The sequence below is a fragment of the Microcaecilia unicolor genome, chromosome 2 (assembly GCF_901765095.1).
Source record: "Microcaecilia unicolor chromosome 2, aMicUni1.1, whole genome shotgun sequence".
NCBI lineage: Eukaryota > Metazoa > Chordata > Amphibia > Gymnophiona > Siphonopidae > Microcaecilia > Microcaecilia unicolor.
In genome coordinates this window covers 565,118,036-565,139,864 of record NC_044032.1, presented here as the reverse complement: position 1 = coordinate 565,139,864, position 21,829 = coordinate 565,118,036, and the positions used below count along the sequence as shown (strand labels likewise).

At 42.0% G+C, this 21,829-nt stretch overlaps 1 protein-coding gene across 1 annotated transcript in view; it reads right to left on the bottom strand.

The window, feature by feature from the left end:
* The window catches only part of SLC7A2 (solute carrier family 7 member 2), a 216,224-nt gene that overhangs the window by 100,151 nt on the left and 94,244 nt on the right, over positions 1 to 21,829 (bottom strand). The window contains exon 2 of the mRNA XM_030191453.1: positions 19,670 to 19,721. The gene's annotated coding sequence lies outside the window, so the exon portion shown is untranslated. The remainder of the gene's footprint in view (positions 1 to 19,669; positions 19,722 to 21,829) is intronic.

The window sequence follows — 21,829 nt, the reverse complement described above, 5'->3', positions numbered from 1 at the left end:
CCATTCCACGCACTTGCCCCCTTTTCGACTGTGTGCATTAGAATTTCGGTGCACCACATTATAGAATACGCCTAGAAAGTTGTGTGTTGTAACCAGGTACCTCTAAGTGCAGCCAAGGATAGAACAATCTCCTCCAGCCACAGGCTTCCGGTACAGTCAAGAAATAAATGTCCACCATCAACTTCACTCTTAAGAACTTTATTCCATGCAGGTTTCTAGTAGACCTGATACACAGTTCCAACAGCAGCATTCACCTTCCATCTTAAGCGCATATAAGCCACCTGAAAGTGTGTGGCAAATAGTCCCCTTTAAGCAGTAGGCTATCAGCACATACCAGGATTCAATACACGCTCACAGTCAGCTCCAGTCTGGGCTCTTTATCCAGGGCACAGTAACAGTAGTTCAATTCCAAATAAAAGCAGTTCATGCAGTTCATCATCACAGTTAAATCACAAACCAGTGGTTTCTACCTTCAACTCTCTTTACCTTCATAATATGTTCCATACTTTAGGGACTTCTCATACCCAAGGGATTCCACCCTGCATCTGCTTCACTGGTAGATTCAATATATTAGGGACCTCTCTTACCCAAGGGTTTTCAGCCTGCACAACTTTAGGGACTTCTCTTACCCAAGGAATTTCAACCTGCCTCTGCTTCACTCTAGCCTCTTCTCTCCTTCTGCTTCTCTCTTCCCTGGGACTCCTTCCCACCTGCCTAATCAATCCCTGGCTTCTGCTACCACAACCAATCATTCTCCTTCCATTAGCTTCCCCCACACCCATACCAGCTGAGTTGAGCATTAGACTAATGATGAGCTCCTGCACACAGGATTTCCTATCTCTCTTCCCCCTAGTGGCAGCCAATCTACACATCCTGCCAGCTTACACCCTTGTCTTCCCCTATTGCAGCTAGGAGTCCAGTCCGGGTTCTTCATCCCACCCCCCTGGCTCCTTGCCTGCAATGCCTTCTGGGACTTGTATTTCAGACTGAAACTGCCTTAACCCAACTATCCTGGATGTGACTATCACAACGTGTAAATTCTAATTAAAGCCAATTAGTGCCGCTAATTATTGGCACAGATTGGCTTGTTAATCAATTAAGTTGTGCGCGCAATTTGGCCATGTGGCCAAATTAGCGCGCACAACTTAAAGCGTCATATATAGAATTTGGGGGAATGCCTGCACAGCAGTGGGTAATCCCCCCTCTCACCCCCCCCCCCCCAAAATAATGAACAATACATAAGGCATAAATTGGACCTGGTCTTTACCTTCACTATTCACAAACTCAGCACTTAGGGGGTCTTTTACAAAGTGGTGGTAAGCCCACAGTGGGCTTATTGCTTGCTAAAACTGAAGTACCACTGGGCTACCACAGCAGCTCGGCGGTAGTTCCCACCCCCAGCTTGCGCCACTTCCGGTGCTACAAAAAATTTTTTTATTTTTGTAGCGCCAGTGTGTACTCCATATGCTATAGATATCTTCTCCTTCAGGACCTCCAACTCGGGAAAACAAAACAGCAAAAAATCCATTACTCTTTACTAAACTTTAAGCTTTTTCTTCTCTACCACCTGAAGCATGAATAAATGAAAACAAAAATGGGGGTTGGGGGAGTTGCCTAATCTGAATACTTAGCTAATCTTTCAACCAAAAATTGTTTATGTTTCTTTGATAACCTCCAAAAGATTCCTTTCTAAAGCTAAGGCTGCAAAGATACACATTTTGGAGCTTTAACAAATCCTCTAATGAATTTGCTAAGCATGCATAAAGCCGTTAAAAAATCAAACTGTTTCTACTAAGCAGAATTTAATAGAGACTTGACTAAATTAATCCTCCTAAAGTGCTGATGCAAAAAAATATATATATCAAACCTTTCACCTGGAATGCAAAATTAGAACTGCAGCCCAAATAGTAAAACACGTTAATATCCATGGCCATGACTGCTAACAAATACTCATCCATTACACACTAAGGATGAAGTTAGAATCCACAGAAAAACACATTTATTTATTGTATTTGTACCCCACATTTTCCCACCTTTTTGCAGGCTCAATGTGGCTTACAGAGTATGGAAATGAGAACGTCATTACATGATTTAAGAAAACAGTCGATCATAAGCTGGGGTGAGAGAGGAATTTAGGTAGAAGGTGTTAGTTAAGGTCGTGTGAGAGGTGTTTTGGTGTACTTGGGTGGTTTAAGGAATGATTTGTTTCATTGAGGGTGACTTTTGTAGGCTCTGTTGAAGAGATGTGTTTTCAAAGCTTTGCGAAAGCTGGTTAGATTGGTCATGGTTTTTAGGGACATGGGTAGTGCATTCCAAATCTGTGTACTTTTGTACGCAAAGGTAGTAGCATAAGCCTGTTTGGATTTTATTCCTTTACAGCTGGGGAAATTCAGGTTGAGGAATTTGCGGGCCGATCTTTTGGCATTCCGGGGCGGTAAGTCCACTAGGTTTAACATATAGAGTGGGGCCTCTGCGTGAATGATTTTGTGTACAGTCGTGCAGATCTTGAACTCAATTCGTTCCTTGAGCAGGAGCCAGTGCAGTTTCTCTCTGAGGGGCTTCACACTTTCGTATTTAGGTGTTCCAAAAATGAGTCTGGCTGCGGTGTTCTGGGCTGTTGGAGTTTTTTGATGGTCTGTTCTTTGCAGCCTGCGTACAGAGCGTTACAGTAGTGCAAGTGGCTTATTACCAATGACTGTACTAGGTGCGGAAGATGTTCTTTGGGAAAAAAAGGTTTTATTCTTTTGAGTTTCCACATCGATTGGAACATTTTTTTCGTCGTATTCTTCGCGTGGGTGTCGAGAGTGAGGTTTCGATCAATAGTGACTCCTAGGATTTTCAGATTTTCTGAGATAGGAAGTGTGCAGTAGGGTGTGGTTATTGTGGGGTAGTTGTTTGTATTGTATTGGGAGGTGAGAACTAGACACTGAGTTTTTTCTGCGTTGAGTTTTAACTTGAATGAGTCCGCCCAAGAGTGCATGGTCTGGAAGCTCTGGTTGATCTCTTTGGTTATTTCGTTTAAGTCACTTTTGAACGGGATATGGATCGTAACGTCATCGGCATATATGTAAGGGTTGAGGTTTTGATTGGCTAGGAGTTTGGCTAATGGTATCATCATTAGGTTGAAGATAGTTGGTGAGAGGGGGGGATCCTTGAGGAACTCCGCATTCTGGTCTCCAGGGTGGCGATCTGTCCGTGCTCGTTATTACTTGGTAGGATCTGGTGGTGAGGAATCCTTCAAACCATTTGAGAACTGGGCCTCTGATTCCGAAGTACTCTAGTAGGTGTAATAGTATTTCATGACCCACCATGTCGAAGCCACTAGACATGTCGCATTGTAGTATGAGTATGCTCTTGCCGGTTGCGATCGTTTTTTTGAATGTGTTCATTGCCGACACTAGTACATTTTCAGTACTATGATTTGATCGAAATCCTGATTGAGACTCATGTAGAATTGAGTGTTTGGTCAGGTATTCCGTGAGTTGTTTCATCACTATGCCTTCCATCAATTTTGTTGTGAGTGGGATAGAAGCGACTGGTCGGTAGTTGGTTAAGTCCATTGTGCTTTTCTTGGCATCTTTAGGCAGTGGAGTGAGTAGGATATTTCCATTTTCCGTGGGGAAGAGTCCATTTATGAGTCTATAATTTACTTGGTTCGTGAGGTCTTGTTTGACTTGTTTAGGTGCGGATCTTATTAGGCTGGTAGGGCACATGTCAAGTTTGCATTGAGATTTGGCATATTTACTGAGCCAGTGTGTGAGTTCATTTATTGAAATCAGGTCAAAATTGGTCCATGATCGATTGGCTGGGTATTCCCCAGGATTTGGGTCTAGGCATTCCAGGATGCTTGTATACTCAATGGTATTGCTTGCTATCATGCGTCGGAGCTTTGTGATTTTTTCATTGAAATAGTTCACTAAGTTGGTGGCCAATGGGGTGTCTGTGCTATTCGAGGTGACCCGTGTGGCGTTTAGGAGGTTGTTTACAAGTGAAAAGAGTTTGTGCGTGTCCTTGTAGTTTGGTCCTATTATAGTTTTGTAGTGCGTTCTTGTGGTATGTCTGATTTTGTATTTGTATTTTCTTTGTGCCTGTTTCCACTCTTTGAGTGGAACCATTTAAAGAGTTAAGATAATGGAACCATTTAAAGAGTTAAGATAATGGCTATATTTAGGCACAAGTAAATTGAACATGGAATAACTCATTTGTAACTTATTTGGGAATTTTTAATACCCACAAACATTAAGAATACTGACACAGTAAAAATAAGTGTTCATCCTTGCTCACAAATCTGAATAAATGTACCTCAACTTTCACTGTGCTTTTATTGCTTGCGAAAAATACTTTTAAACTAGTAAGTTGTTGGTTCTAATTTGAGCTTGAATGTATCAGCCTACATATCATCCAAAATAAAGACCCTTATAGAGTGGCTTCTATCATTTCACACTAAGGTGCACTAACAATTAGCGAGCACTAAATAAGACACCCATTAGAATATTCAATATATCGTGCCTAGAGCTATGGGCGGAAATTGGCACAGGTAGCCAATTTCTGCACATAACTTGAGCCAATCAGCGCCAATCATTGGATGCTAACAAGCAATTAACAGTAATTAGAATTTATGCGCACTACTCACTAAGCGCATTCTATAAAGTAGTCCGCATAAATTCCACCATGCGGATCTCAAAGGGGTGTGGCCATGGGTGGAGCATCACCACGCTATAGGCTTTGCTAAAATTTATGTGCAGTGTTATAGAATAACCTCTTCCACGCCTAAAGTTAGGCATAGACATTTCCATCAGTTTTTCATTGGCATTAGGAGTCACCGACCAGGAAAAAGATCTAGGTATTATTGTTGATATGTTGAAACCCTCTGCTCAGTGTGCAGCAGCAGATAAGAAAGCAAATAGAATGTTAGGAAAGAAATGGAAAACAAAAATGAGGACATTATAATGCCTTTGTATCGCTCCACGGTGCGACCGAACCTTGAATATTGTGTGAAGTTCTGGTCACCGCATCTCAATAAAGATATGGTGGAATTAGAAAAGGTACAGAGAAGGGCAATGAAAATGATAAAGGGGATGGGTCAACTTCCCTATGAGAAACGGCTAAAGCGGCTAGAGCTCTTCAAATTGGAGAAGAGACAGCTAAGAGGAGATATGACAGAGGAGAGGAGATATGATAGAGGTTTATAAAATAATGGGTGGAATGGAATGGGTAGGTGTGAATCGATTGTTTACTCTTTCCAAAAACACTAGGACTAGGGGGCACGCAATGAAGCTACAAAGTAGTAAATTTAAAACGAATCGGAGAAAATATTTCTTCTCTCAATGTGTAATTAAACTCTGGAATTCGTTGCCAGAGAATGTAGTAAAAGCAATTACTTAACGGGATTTAAAAGAAAAGTCCATAAGTCATTATTAAAATTAACTTGGGAAAAAGTTCACTGCTTATTTCTAGGGTAAGCAGCATAAAATGTATTGAACTGTTTTGGGATCTTGCCAGGTACTTGTGACCTGGATTGGCCATTTTGGAAACAAGATGCTGGGCTTGATGGACCTTCAGTCTGTCCCAGTATGGCAATACTTATGTACTTAAGATAGGGCCTCCAAAACTGAACACAGTACTCCAGTTGGGGCCTCATCAATGACTTGTACAGGGGCATCAACACCTCCTTTCTTCTACTGGTTACACCTCTCTCTATACAGCCTAGCATCTTTCTGGCTATGGAAACTGCCTTGTCACACTATTTCATTCCCTTCAGATCCTCAGATACTGTCACCCCAAGGTCACCCCCCCCCCCCCCGTCTGTGCATATAAGCCTCTCACCGCCTAACAGATATGGCTCTCTTAGATTTCTACTCCCTAAGTGCAACTCTGCACTTCTTAGCATTGAATTTTAATTACCAAACATTAGACCATTCTTCTTACTTTTGCAGATCCTTTTCATGTTTTCCACTCCCTCCAGTGTGTCCACTCTGTTAGAAATCTAGTTATCATCCACAAAAAGACAAACCTTACCTTCTAACCCCTTTGGCAATGTCACTCACAAATATATTGAGCAGAATCTGCCTCAGCACCGATCCTTGAGGCACTCCACTACTCACCTTTCCTTCCTCCGATTGAACTCCATTAACCACCACCCTCTGACGTCTGTCCGTCAACCAGTTCCTAATCCAGTTCACCACTTTGGGTCCTAACTTCAGTCTGTCAAGTTTATTCAAGAGCCTCCTATGAGGAACAGTGTCAAAGGGTTTGCTGAAATCTAAGTAGATTACATCTAGCGCATGTCCTCGATCCAATTCTCTGGCCACCCAGTCAAAGAATTCAATCAGATTCATTTGGCAGGATTTCCCTTTGGTAATACCATGTTATCTCAGATTTTGTAACCTATTGGATTCCAGGAAATACACTACCCTTTCCTTTCAGCATCGTTTCCATTACTTTTCCAATAACCAAAGTGAGGCTTACTGGCCTCTAGTTTCCAGTTTCTTCTCTGTCACCATTTTTGTGAAGAGTGACCACCTCAGCTCTTCTCCAATCCCACGGAACCTCTCCTGTCTCCAAGGATTTATTAAATAAATCTTTAAGAGGACCCGCAAGAACCTCTCTGAGTTCCCTCAATATCCTGGGATGGATCCCATCCGTTCCCATGACTTTGTCCACCTTCAATTTTTCAAGTTGGTCAAACGCTTTCTTCCATGAATAGTGCTATATCCATACCATTCTCATATTCACTTTTGCCAGTCAATCGTGGTCCTTTTCCAGGATTTTCTTGTCCTCATCATTATCCACATAGCAGTTCACAGCATCTTTCAGTCTTACAATTCCATTTTTAGTCTTCCCCCTTTCACTAATATACCTGAAAAAATTCTTGTTGCCCCTCCTTACATTTCTAGCCATGTGTTCTTCCACTTGCATTTTCGCCAGACATCTCTCGTTCATGGCTTCTTTCAGTTTCTTACGGTATTCCTCTCTATGTTCCTCTTCTTGAATTTTCTGTATTTCATGAACTCCAACTCTTTAGCCTTTATTTTCTCAGCCACTTGCTTGGAGAACCATATCGGTTTCCTTTTTCTCTTGCTTCTATTTACTCTCCTTAAATAAAGGTTAGTAGCCATATTTATAGATACTTTCAACCTGGACCAGTGCCTTTCCACTTCTCTCATGTCCTCCCAGCCCATCAGCTCTTTCTTCAGGTATTCCCCAATTTTACTAAAGTCAGCATGTTTTAAATCCAGGACTTTGAGTTTTGAGTGCTGCCCTCCACTTTAGCTATTATATCAAACACAACCGTTTGATGATCACTGTTGCCCAGATGGGCACCCACTCGGACATTAGGCACGCTTTCCCTATTTGTGAGCACCAGATCGAGCGTCGCTCCTTCCCTCATGGGTTCTGTCACCATTCGTCTGAGCAGAGCACTTTGAAAGGCATTCTCTACTTCTTTCCAATTCTGCAGATGGAACTTTCCAATTCATCAAGCAGGTTGAAATTCCCCAGCAACAGCACCTCTCTTTTCTTTCCCAGCTTTTGGATATCTACAACCAGATCTTTATTTAGTTCCTCAGATTGTGTCGGAGATCTGTAGAAAACACCAATGTAGACAGAGGTTAAATCATCTCTTTTCAAGGTGATCCATATCAATTCTTCCTTTCCCCAAGACCCTGGCATTTCAGTTGCTGTGATATTGTTTCGCACATACAAAGCTACTCCTCCACCTTTTTTTTTTTTTTTTTTTTAAATCATTTATTTATAATTTTTCATTTTACAAGAGTCACTTGCAAACAGTAATGCAGAGATGATTGTACATTAATACAATATAAGAAGAAAACAATCCCAACTAGATATATGGATTATATACAATCTTTCTCTTTCTTAGACCACAAAGTGAAGAAAAAAAGGGAGAGATCAATTAAACAGTAAACAGAAAAAGAAAACATGGTATTAACCTGATTATCCCCAGATATTACTCATCTAATACATTATTCCACATTGATCATCTGGTTGGCTTCCTCAAGACCAAATATGTCGTATAGTCAATTCATTTCATTGAGAACATACTTATTTGTCCAGGTTTTAGTTAGAAATAATACATCTGATTATATTCTCTCTCTTTTAAAAACCAGGAATTATTTAACGATACATATACTCAAGTCTCTAATTCAAATCCCACTACTCCTCCACCTTTACGACCATCTCAATCCTTCCTAAATAGATTGTAGCCTGGTATGTTCGCACCCCATTCATGAGAATCATTGAACTTTGTCTCCGTAACACTCCTGCGGGGGTCAAGCCATGCGGCGCATCCAAGATGGCGCCCGCTGCCAGCTCCACCGAGCGGGAAGAAACCTTGCGCCATGCTCGGGCTGGCCCTGACGTCTGAAGAGCACGATTTACAGAGCCCCGCTGCGGATCTGTGCTTGCCACAACGTGAACCGCGCTTAACAACCTCCGCAGCCATCGCCGAAAACGGCAGAAATTTTCAAAATGGCGGATTCGCGCCAAAACGTCCCGATCGCGGGCCCTCCCCGGATGAGCTACAAGACTCTCTTACCTCATCAGACTGAGTCACAGAGCTCCGGTCACGCTGCACAAACAGAAGAAAGCCTCAGAATCGCAGTGCTAACAAGCGCGTCACATTTTTTTTTAACGCTGTGCGGAAAGTTAGAGGCACTCCGGAGGTCCAGGAGAGTGGGAAAGGACGAACCAATGTGCCTGCATCCACATAGAAGAGTGTGGGAAAGGCAGGGAAAGGACATACCAATGTGCCTGCATCCACATAGAAGAGTGTGGGAAAGGCAAGGAAAGGACATACCAATGTGCCTGCATCCACATAGAAGAGTGTGGGAAAGGCAGGGACAGGGCAAACCTAAAGGCCTGCATCCACATAGAGGGAAGGGTAAGGCAGGGAAAGGGCTAACCTATGTGCCTTTAAAGTGAAGCTGCAATAGCCACAACACCCCTGCTAGAACTGGCAAAAGCCCAGGAGCCACCCCAGGCAGATTTTTGAAAGAGCTGAATAAGCTGCGTCCAACCCTGCTGGGGAAATAGAGAATACTGAGAGGCAGATGGAGCTAGCTGGCCAAGAGGCACTATGGTTTTTCAGTGCTCTCTATCTCCCCCTGCTGGTAGGAGGACACAACCCATTTGTAATGGGTTCATCTGCTTGATGACAAGGAAAGAGACAGTAGTATTAATTAGTACTCATCTTACACTTTTAGTATAACAACTGAGCTTAGCAAAAATTATGCATAGTACTTTTCAAAACTGAAAGACATTAGCTAAAGAATCCAAATGACCTAGACATAAACAATTAAAAGTTAACTTGGAAAACTTGCAATGAAAGTGGCAAATTAAATGCATTTTGAAAACAGCACTAACAAGTTGATGCACACACCAGCAGCATCCTGTTTTGTCATAATGGAACTTAATATGTTTTCTGAAGAGTATTTATTACCACATCTGTCACTCTCCTAGTGAAACACATCTGACATACTTCTGAGGCATTCATATTTGCTTATGTTTTGATGGATCTTGTTTCTTTTGAGTGTAGTTTTAAATGCCATTTACAGCAAAAAAGCCGACGTTTGTGCGCAGAAATGATTTCTTTTAAAATTGACTGGTGAAAGTAGGAACATAAGTTCAGCAGAATTTATACATATGGTTGGCAGCCTGTGATTAAATTACGCTTCCAAAAATATTCTTCTTGTTCTCCCATTGCAATGCGTGGAACTCTAATGATAGGATATTTCTGCCATGAAAGAACCAGTTACGATTCACTTTCCTTACAACTGCTTCCTCTACAACAGTTAGTTTTAAGCTTTCCATGCACTGTTTCATGACTGCAGAATCTTGTAAACTGAAGAGGAACTGTTATCTTATTTCATTCAAACTTACTGGCATTACTGTTTAATGTTAAGGAAAACTACAATACAGAATGGTATAAATCTGAGAACAGAAGGAGCGTACAATGAAAAACTAGATGCCCTGATTCAGGGTAGCTAACTTCAAGCACAACACCTTTTAGGATCAGGATTTACAGGCGAATGACTAAAGCATGTTCCTACACTGGAACAGGATATATTTCTAAACTTAGTCAACTGACTTGCAGAATATTTACCCTGACATAAAACCCTGCTTACATGGGCCTGATGAAATTCTCTTGACCAGTTCTATCTGCTTTAGAAGCTGGAACTATTTCAGAAAGTTCAATAGGCCTTCCAAAAAAAAAAAAAAAAAAAAACACCCTTAGATGCACTTCTAAACTTGTTCTCAGAGATAAGCAGGTCTCCTAAAAAGATAAAAATTAAGAAATGTTACTACTCTACTAGAAACAGACACCTAAGAGAACTGATAGTTCATTAATCTGAAGGCTGGAAACCAAATGCAGTCGTGAGTGGTCAGATAACTGTGTGACAAATGTCACACATACAGGAAAGAACTGAAATGACAATCACATGAAATGAAAAGTAAACAGCACTGAAAGGGCAGCACAAGCTATGGGACAAATGACCTGGAAGAGGCATTTAACTCTGACACTGCCTGGAGACACGCTTGAAGAGGAAACCTCTAAAAGAAATGCTCTCTTCATTTGAGAGTTTAATTTAGTTTAATTATGCTTAATATACCGGCTTTGCTGTGTACCTGCAAAGTAAAATCAGTAACACTGAAATGAAAAGGAACTATAATTCAAACAGAACAATATCTCAATCATACAGAGGGTTCAAAGAGAGATAGGAAAGGAAAGAGACAGGTAAACATCACTTAACAGATCCCAATCCCTGATCACCAAATGCGCCTTAAGGAATAGATAACTGAGATCTTAAGGGTAGAGGGAGATTACTGCAACATGAGAGAGCTACAAAAAAGAACGCAGGATGCGTTATAGACTGCAATTGGGCAAGGGCTAGTAAAGGCACTACAAGATGATGGTCATTAAGTGAACGCAGCATAAGAGAGGGGACACAGGGGCTAAAAAGTGAAGCCATGTAAAATCAGGGAAGCCTTCTTGTAAAGCTCTAAAAGTTAATAAAAGAATCAAACTAAATATGAGATAATATGATAAGCCAATAAAGTTGGACCAGAAGTGGAGTAATGTGGTCAAACTTTCTAACACTGCACAATAAGCATGAAGTGGCATTTTGTCTGCAAGTGCTTCAGGTGAAAATTGAGATGCCCAAAAAGGCAATATTGCAGTAGCACAACTTCACGAAAACATATGCAATAAGGTGCACAAAGTGTGTGTGTGGGGGGGGGGGGGGCAAAATAGCTACAAACTGCCCTAATTTGACGGAGTCAACAAAAACCTGATTGTACAAACGTAGGGGTCCTTTTACTAAGTCGTGCTGAAAAATGGCTTGAGGTAGTGTAGGCACGGGTTTTGGGTGCGCGTCGATCCATTTTTTTAGCATGCCTATAAAAAGAGCCTTTTTTTGCCGAAAATGGACGTGCGGCAAAATCAAAATAATACAGCTTTCTACTGAAGGAAGGCTTTGGGTAAGGGGAGACCCCTGGTTTCTCCTTACCCGAAGCTCCCCTTGAATAGAAAGCTGTATTATTCAATTTAAATAATGTGCTTTGCTTGCATGTGCATGCAAAACACATCGCATTATTATCTGTCTCACAGTAACTTCAACTAATGTACTTATTGTAAAATAATGCATGTTACTGGCTTTAATGAGCATTAAGGGGCAAGTAATGTGTTATTGATAATGCACCTTGATAACTACCCCTCTGAATTAAATTTAAACCCCTCAAACGTCTCATAATTGCTAATGCAGCTCAACACCCACAAGAACAAACCAACCATGGATCAGTTCAATATATTTTGAACAATATTTTCCTTATTAATTTATTAACAATATATTTCTTCCTTGAGAAGCTGTTCAATGTGCTGCATTCTCTCTGGTTAGGCCCTTCCCCACTTGAAGCACATAATGCAGCCAGTGGTGGGTCTCATCCAATCTCCAGCCCGACCCTGAAAGCTCTCTCATTGCTGTGTTGAGCAAAACATTGGTCTATATAAGCTTTGGTGGCCTTCCCCATTTCTCTGTTCAGTGGCCCACCACATTATTCCTAATGCAGTCCTTCACCTCCAATAGTTTCAGCACACAGCTTACACACTATGATAACGTAATTATATTTCCATCACCTTCCTACATACTACACGCAAGCCAAAAGATTACAAAACTTTCTACCTGATATCACAAATGTTTTTTAGCCTTTTATTTATTTAAGCAATGCAAGACTCTAGATTGTGAAATAACTTTCAGAAAACAGCTCAGCCTAGGAATGAGCACATGATTAACACCTAATACATAAATGTGGTAACCGCTTTTGCACAAATGTGGTAACCACTTTTGCAGAATTTTCAAGGTTACCATGAACTCAGGGGCCCTTTTACTAAGCTGCGGTAAAAAGTGAGCTGCGGTAACCTGGATGCATAAAACTGCTGCGCGCTGGGCCATTTTTTACCACGGCACGGAAAAAGGTCTTTTTTTATTGGGGCAGTAGATGAACATTCGCTAAAATTAAAAGTAGCGCACGGCTATTTACTGCTTGCGCCCTTACTGCCACCCATTGACCTAGCTGTAAGGGCTCACGTGATACTTGCTTGGTAATCATGTACCGAGTGCCAATGTGGCCGCACTACCGATTACCACTGGAAATGCCCCCCCCAACTGTAGAAAATAGAAAAATATTTTCTACTGTGAGAAATTACCGCCACGTGCCCAAGCTAGCCCAGTGCATGTGCTACCCATAAGTTAGCCCTACCGCATCTTAGTAAAAGGGCTCCCACATTCCCCCAGATTCTATACAGCGTGCCTAGTTACACACGTTATGCACATAAATCTAGGTGTACTCTATAACTACATACGTAGATTAATTGTTTTAACTATTAAGCATTGTTAACAGCTCTTAAACACTGAAAACTAATTGGCAAAATTTAGAATTTACGCACACACATTGCTAAGCGTACTCTGTAAAGTACCGCGCCTAAATTCTAAATGCACGCAGGCAAAAAGGGGCATGGAAATGGGCATTTCGTGGGCGTTCAAAAATCTATGTGCATTGTTATAAAATATGGGCCAGTGCACGTAAATGTATGCACAGGGATTTATGCCAGATTTTCTGTAGTATAAATGGATGCGTGTAGATTTACTCATATGAGCTATGCCTAAGTGTATTCTAAATATTGCGTGTAGATTTATGTGCGGTATTTACCATACGCTTAGGCGTGATTGTAAACAATAGCAAGTTTACAGCACAGAGAGCGTTCCAGAAGCTTGGGGAGGGATTGAAATCTTTGGTTCGGATTGTGGCTTTTTCTGAAGTAATTCCTACATGGGGGAGGGGAGAGAAAAGACTATGCAAAACAGAGGAATTCAATAAGTGGCTTGAGTCTTGGTGTAAAGAAGAAGGTTTTAGATATATAGGAGCATGGGGTAATACGTGGAAAAATAAACGGCTGTACTGTAATGATGGACTACATCTTTCTGTGATGGGAAAAAGGATCCTTGGAGAGAAATTGTTTATAGACATTTAAACAAGAGGGTGACAAAAGGAAAAAAGGGATTTCAGAAAGTCACCCCCAGAATAAACATGAAACCACCTAAACTCACTAAACACATGGAAAGCTATGTGCACAAATGCTTGCAGTCTAAGTAAAAAGGTTCAAAACTTGCAAGCCCTGATGTTTGAAGAAAACTTGGATATTGTTGCTATAACAGAGACGTGGGTTCAACGATTCCCATGAATGGGATGTGACCATACCAGGCTATAATCTTTTTAGGAAGGATAGAGAGGGCCGAAGAGGTGGAGGAGTGGATCTGTATGTGAGAGACAATATCAGAGCGGCTGAAATGCGGGGAACCTGGGGAAAGGAAGAAGCTTTATGGATCATCCTGGAAAGAGAAGACGGAACCTGTATCCACACAGGGGTTATCAACAGACCCCCAGCGCAAACGGAGAAGTTAGGCAAGGATCTGATAGAAGATATTCAAAAGATTGGTATGAAAGGGGAGGTGCTACTGTTGGGAGATTTCAATTTGTCTGGCGTGGACTGGAATGTCCCCATCTGCGGAATCGGAAAGAAGGTTGGAGATTGTGGATGCCTGTCAAAGTGCCTTGCTCAGACAAATGGTGATGGAACCCATGAGGGAAGGGTCGATGCTGGATCTAAGTGCTCACGAATGGGGGTAGTGTTTCCAATATCCAGGTGGGTGCCCACCTATGCAATAGTGATCATCACACCGTATGTTTGATATAAGGACGAAGGCAGAGTGCGGATGCACAAAACTCAAAGTACTGGATTTCAGATATACTGATTTTGATAAAATGGGGGAATACCCGAAGAATGAGCTGTTGGTGTGGGAAGGTGCAGGAGATGTGAAAAAAAAGTGGTCCAAGCTAAAGGCTGCTCTAAATATGGCGACTGATCTTTTTGTGAGGAAAGTTAACAAAAAAAAGAGAAGCAGGACGCCTATATGGTTCTCCAAACAAGTAGCTGAAAAAATAAGAGCAAAAGAGGCTTTGTTCAAAAAATACAAAAGAACGCAACGAGAGGATCACAGAAAAGATTATCGGATTAAACTCAAAGAACTGAAGAGGGAAATACAGCTAGCGAAAGCGCAAGCGGAAGAAAAAATGGCTAAAGATGTAAAGAGAGGTGACAAGACCTTTTTCAGATATATTGGAGAAAGGAGAAGGGATAGGAATGGAATTGCGAGACTGAAAGATAATGAGAATGGCTATGTGGAGAGTGATGAAGATAAAGCAAACATGATAAACAATTACTTCTCTTCGGTGTTCACAGAGGAAAATCCTGGAGAAGGACTGCGGTTGGCTGCCGAGGGAACGTCTGGGAATGGAGTGGATACTGCGCCGTTTACAGAAGAAAGAGTTTATAAACAGCTTGAGAATCTGAAGGTGGACAAAGCTATGGGGCCGGATGGGATACATCTTTATAGACGGGAGAGGTTCCGCGAGATTGGAGACGAGCGAATGTGGTCCCTCTTCACAAAAGTGGAGACAGGGATGAAGTGGGGAAACTACAGACCGGTAAGTCTCACGTCGGTGGTAGGAAAAGAAATGGAGTCGCTGCTGAAAGAAAGGATAGTTAACTTTCTAGAAGCCGACAGGCTACAGGACCCGAAGCAACATGGCTTTACCAAAGGAAAATCCTGCCAAACGAATCTTATTGACTTCTTTGACTGGGTGACCAAAGAACTGGATGAAGGACGTGCGCTAGGTGTAATCTACTTGGGCTTCAGCAAAGCCTTTGATATGGTCCCCCACAGAAGACTCGTGAATAAGCTGAAAGGGTTGAACTTAGGACCGAAAAGTGGTGAACTGGATAAGAAACTGGTTGACTGACAGGTGGCAGAGGGTGGTGGTAAATGGAACCCGCTCGGAGGAAAGGAATGTGAGCAGTGAAGTTCCTCAGGGGTCAGTGCTGGGGCCTATTCTGTTTAATATATTTGTGGGAGATATTGCTGAAGGGTGGGAAGGAAAGGTGTGCCTTTTTGCGGATGACACAAAAATAACCAATAGAGTGGATATCTTGGAGGGAGTAGAAATGATGAGAAGGGATCTCCGAATGGTCAAGGGTCTGGCAGTTAAAATTTAATAGTTACTCACTACTGGGGTACAATTTCTTGTTTGTTTTTTTATTTGTATAGTGAAAACATAACGTAAAAACAAACCTTTATGTTCTAAAGAACCCTCTAGTGTATAGTCTGTGTTTATTTTTCTATTTTTCTTTTGCTGTTGTGCTCAGTGATAAGGGAAACCGGCTGGGCTCACTCACAGTAATGAGCTGTGATTATTTCCGTTTTTCATCATCGCACCCCTACCTCCACCTTCCTTGATGTTCTACTGCTCTATTATAGTAGAATGTTAGTTAAGTTATAAATGTCAGCCAGATGTATAACGTAACATTTATCTTGGTTAGGAGTGAACTTTGTGTCAAGAAGATGCTTGATCGGTCCGTTCAGAATCCGAACTCCAATAGTTGCTAATTAGACTGCAGCTTAAACCATCTGTGGCTCCGTGCTTATCCTTCCTCTTCCCTGTTCAGCACCACGCTCACCTCAAAAGACCGAGTCAAACGAGCACCGGTCAAGCTGCACGTGGAAAATAGCCTCATTATAGCCACACAGAACCAATGCGTATTTTCTTTTTTTTTTTACGCTGTGAGGAAAGTTGGAGGCAGGCAGCAACAGAGGTACTCCGGGACGCGGGGGGGACAGGTAAGGCAGGGAAAGGGCGAACCTATATGCCTTCAAAGTGGGCACCATCAGTCACAACACCCCTGCTACAAGTGGCAAAAGCACAGGAGCCACCCCAGGCAGAATCTTTCCAGGAGCTGATCAAGCTACATCCACACCTGCTGGGAGATAGATCAATACTGAAGGCAGATGGAGCTAGCCGTCCTTAGAACACTATGGTTTTCCAGTGTTCTCTATCTCCTCCTGCTGGTAGGCGGACATAACCCATCAGTTAATGGATTCATCTGCTGCTGATGACAAGGAATGTGTCTATTTTCATTTATTGTTATTGTTATTTTATTTATTTATTTATTGCTTTTGTATCCCACATTTTCCTACCTATTTGCAGGCTCAATGTGGCTTACAAAAACCTGTTATGGCATCGTCATTCCAGGAGATAGATACAATGTTCCTATCCACTAAGGATTTTAGATTATGTGGAATATAAATTTTTTTAAATAATTAAATAAATATTACGCAAACATCACCTAGCCCTTAAATTTGCAAAATGGTCAAAAATGCTTCCCTAGTTAACAATTTACTGGGCTTTAAAAAAAAAAAAAGGGAAAGGAAAGAAGACAATCATTTAAAACAAACCTAATGTGGCCTTCACCTTTTGCACTCGAGAGGATACCAACAATTTTTATCACTGGATTAAGGCAAACATTTATTTGATTTTACATGCTGATTCAACTTACATTTCATGATCTCATTTAACTTTCAACAGATCCCTAGGTGATGCCATCCTTAAGCATTACAGGAAAACATTAGCAGATGGGCAAAGGAACATGACCCATAGTCCTCATCTAAAATCTTTCCCAATATTCACACTTTAGTGGGATCTGATCAAATTCCATGCAATTTTTTTCAACAGATATTCTTTTTACTCATGTCCATGGCTGAGCAAACTCTACCTGACCAGTGACATCAGGACAGCATGCAGAGTTTTAGAATGAAGTATCCTAATTTCCTAATCTAATATAATAATTTGCTCCTGCAACGTTCTAATGTCTCTCACTGTGTTCGTAACCATCTCCTGACGTCACTCTCCCGCAGTAGAAGCCTGCTTGCCTGATGTCAGAAGATGTTACTATTCGAAGCAGGGAGGCAGGAAGCTCCTCCCTCCCAGTTCCAGGGTCGTCGTCCCTCCCTTCCAGTTCCAGGCCCCCTCCCTCCAAATTTTAAAAGTCATCCTGACTTACCTCACGCGGTAAAAAAACGTGCAGGCTCAGCACTTACTTCAGTTTTCTCTTCTCTGTCTCTCAGCTCTGGTCCCGCCCTTGCGGAAACAGGAAATGAGGGCGGGACCAGAGCTGAGAGACAGAGAAGAGAAAACTGAAGTGCTGAGCCTGCACACGTTTTACCTCGTGAGGTAAGTCAGGATGACTTTTAAAATTCGGAGAGAGGGGGCCTGGAACTGGAAGGGAGGGGGGACCCTGGAACTGGGAAGAAGAGAGGGGGGACCCTGGAACTGGGAAGGAGGGATGGCGGGAGGAAGGGAGGACCCTGGAACTGGGAGGGAAGGAGGAAGAGGGAGGAACCCTGGAATTGGGAGAGAGGGGGGGACCCTGGAATTGGGAGGGAGGGACTGCAACTGGGAGGGAGGGAGGGGAGGAGGGGGGGTGATGAGGAGGGGGAGGGGGCCCTGGAACCTTGTTAGCGCCCGTTTCCTCTCTGTTAGAAACAGGCCTTTTTTACTAGTAAATAATAATGAATACAATAAATAAAGGAGCCTTTTTACTAGGTTATGTTAGATGCTAACAAACGCCTAACGCAGCTTAAAATAGCATACTGCGGGACAAGCTCAGGTGTCCTATAGTAACTGCAAACTGTGGATGCGTTAACCACATGTTAAAAAAGTTTTTTTGAGGAGGTGAGTCAGTAAATAGATGGTGTGCATTCCTGTGCTAATCGGTTAGGGGCCCTTTTACAAAGCAGCGATAAGCCCAACGCGGGCTCACCATGCGCCTATTTGAAGCTACTGCTGGCCCAATTCGGGCGCCGGCAGTACTTCCAGCCCCAGTGCATGCCATTTCCTGTGCTGGTGAAAATAGGGCTTAATTTTTTGGTGCGATGGTTACCCAGCGGTAATCGGACAATGCAGCATGCTGCCCAGTTACTGACGGGTTAGCGTTGGAGCCCTTACTACCACCTCAATGGGTGGTGGTAAGTGCTCCCCCCACATGGCCATGCAGTAAGATCAATCTTACGGCATGACCACGTATTTTGCAGCACTTTTACCTGCTGCAGTACAAAATGGCCTCAGACCACGACAAAAATGTTCGCTGCTGCAGGGCCCTGTTACTGCAGCCTGGTAAAAGGGCCCCTTAGTGCAGCTACATGAGCACATGCGAACTGATTAGCACACAGATAGCACATGAGCTCTTACCATCTACAAAATGGATGATGTTAAAGGCTCTCGTGGTAATTTTTTTTTTGCCACACACAAATGTCGTGGCGCAAAGCTACCATCCGTGGGATTATGACTGAACACTTCTAAGTCAGAATCCCCTCTAAACGGAACGATACTGCAGCACTGAGGAGCCTCGGTTGGCCGGGGATAGCCAGCTGCTTGGACGGCGAGGAGAGCCGCACGCCTAAGGACCGGAGCGCGGACAGAAGATGGGCACCTCTCCCCCGTAGGGCACTGCATGTTCATGGGGAACCCATGCTAAATCATTCATGGCCTTTAACATTTAAAAAATCTATTTTTTACAGGTGTGGTATTAATGGCTTTAGCATATGGAGGTGGGTAAAAATGCATAAGGGTGTGCTAAGGCCACTTTTTACCACTGTTTATTAAACATGTCCCAAAATAATGCTCATCTCAAAGACAATGTTCTACAAACATCCTTCACAGTAATACAAAACTATCCAACAACCAATAAAGGAAACCTAGAATTTATACAAGTAAGCACATAATAAATGTATTGGGTTAAATACTGTACTGTATATATTACATAAGCAATAAGTGGGTTATACACATTAAATTCTATGCTACTGGAGTTTTAATAGAGAAGTTTTATAAAATAATTGCATAGTTTTTTGTGTATGTAGTGGAACACACAAATTATGCTACTATATAGCAATGGAATCTTATTCTATATAACTGAATAGAAATAGCACTAAATGTATTTGAAACACATAGTAACAGCTAAATATAATGCTTTTCCCCACATACGAAGACCTTGGATTGATTTTATTAGGACTCATGGAAAATATGCATTATGTTTTAATGGGATATTCAACCGTGAGCAAAATGTTTAAAAATAATGGTAATATTACTTCAGATTGGTTCCAACTAATACAGAGTTTATTTGGAAAAAAAAAAAAAGTTAAATCTCTTTTATAAACACCATAGCTTTGTTGACAGAAAAACATACAGCAAAGTCATCACTTACCGGATCTTGAAAAAAATGCTTCAATATCTTAGTTTTCAATTCAGTTTTCTTTCTGAAAACAAAACGTTACAACTAAGTTGCTGTATTCCAAAACTTCTCCAATCTCCGGTTTAAAATACATCAGTGATAGCTGTGCACAGATGTTAAGAGACCACAGACATTTAACATGGTGTGTAGCTTGTAGCAGAGTCAACAGAAAGAGGCAGATTCCAAGAGCTCTACTGACTGGCAATGCAAGACAGATCATTCAACCCTTTTGAGCAACCCTAAGTTACACAAATGGAGAAGTCAGTCACCAGGACACAAGTAATTAAGGGCATGTTATCCCGTTACAGACACGCATTAAAAGGACTCCAACAGAAATGCTTGCAACTGTAATACAAAGCAAGCCTGTCCCACCCACTCCCATCAATACATTCATATATACCCAAATGGGAGGAACAAATAGATTTCAGGCAATTCTTTTCACCAAGCACTATGCAAACATTGGAAGCCAAAGTGGCCTTAACTCTCTCAGCTGTTAACATAGGCTTGGAAATTTCAGATCTATTCTGTTTGCTGAAATGAGGTATCCTCACTGTACATCTGAAGATCATGAAGGATACCAGTAAATACTTTTATGTTTGTATTGGATGTTTCCTCTTCTTCATCTTTTGGTCATCTCAATATTCAAACTCAACATGAACAAACATCAGAGTTTGCCTCTAAAATCTTAGGGCTCAAAATCTACTACTACTACTTATCATTTCTATAGCACTACTAGATGTATGCAGCGCTGTGCACATTATATGCAGGTACTTTCTCTGTCCCTAATGGGCTCACAATCTAAGAGGGTCTTTTACTAAGGAGCACTCACATTTTTGGCACACGTTAAAATTGTGGGCGTGCTAAACGTTAGAGATGCCAATGCATTCCTATGGGCGTCTCTAACGTTTAGCGCGCCCACACTTTTAGCGAGCGCGCCTTAGTAAAAGGTGCTCTAAGTTTTGTACCTGGAACCATGGAGGGTTAAGTGGCTTGCCCAGGGTCACAAAGAGCCTCAATGGTTCCCTAGGAGTGGAGGAGTAGCCTAGTGGTTAGTGCAGTGGACTAGGATTCTGGGGAAACTGGGTTCGATTCCCACTGCAGCTCCTTGTGACTCTGGGCAAATCACTTAACCCTCCATTGCACCAGGTACAAATAAGTACCTGTATATACTATGTAAACCACTTTGTAGTTAAAACCACAGAAAGGTGGTATATCAAGTCCCAATTCCCTTTCCCCTAGAATCTCAGCCTACTGTACTAACCATTGAGCTACTCCTCCATATGTAATTATTCTCAGTCAATATTCCTAACATCATTTCTCTCCTTGGTCCAACAGTTAGCTGTGACCCTCTGAGTCAGAGGTAGCAGTCTTCCCAGTGGAGCTATTCTGGCCTGATGTATGGTAACTTAACTGCATTAACATGCCTATGTACTAAGGGGTCCTTTTACTGTGCCACGTAAACGTCTATGTGTGCCCAACAAGCGCAAAAATGGAGTTACCACCTGGCTACCGTGCAGCTCTTGCAGTAATTTCATTTTTGGCGCACGTCCAATATGCACGTCTGAAAAATAATGTCTGGACGCGCATATTGGGTGCGCACCAAGTGGCATTTGACATGCGTAGGTCATTACCGCTCGGTTACCGCGTGAGTCTTTACCGCTAGGTCAATGGCTGGCAGTAAGGATCTCAGACCCAAAATGGACGCGCGCCAATTTTCATTTTGCCGCACGTCCGTTTTCGGCAAAAAGTTTAAAAAGGCATTTTTTTTGTAGGTGTGCTGAAAAGTGATTCTATGCGCGCCCAAAACACACGTCTACATTACCGCAGGCCATTTTCAGCACAACTTAGTAAAAGGATCCCTAAGCTTCTGTTAAATGCATGGTACCTGTCACATTAAACATCTAATTCTGAAAATTGTGCATGCGCCTTATATAGAATCTGGGGCATAATGTTAATAAATCTAGCCATTAAATTGGAAGAGGACTTGGAAATATCTACTGCACCTGAATGTAACTCTTCTTTAGCTACCAATAAAAAGGCATGAGCTAATACCCTATCCACCTCTGCTTATACGCTATGCTACTAACATATTTTGATATGTATTGTGGTCACACTGTAAGTAGTATACTATGC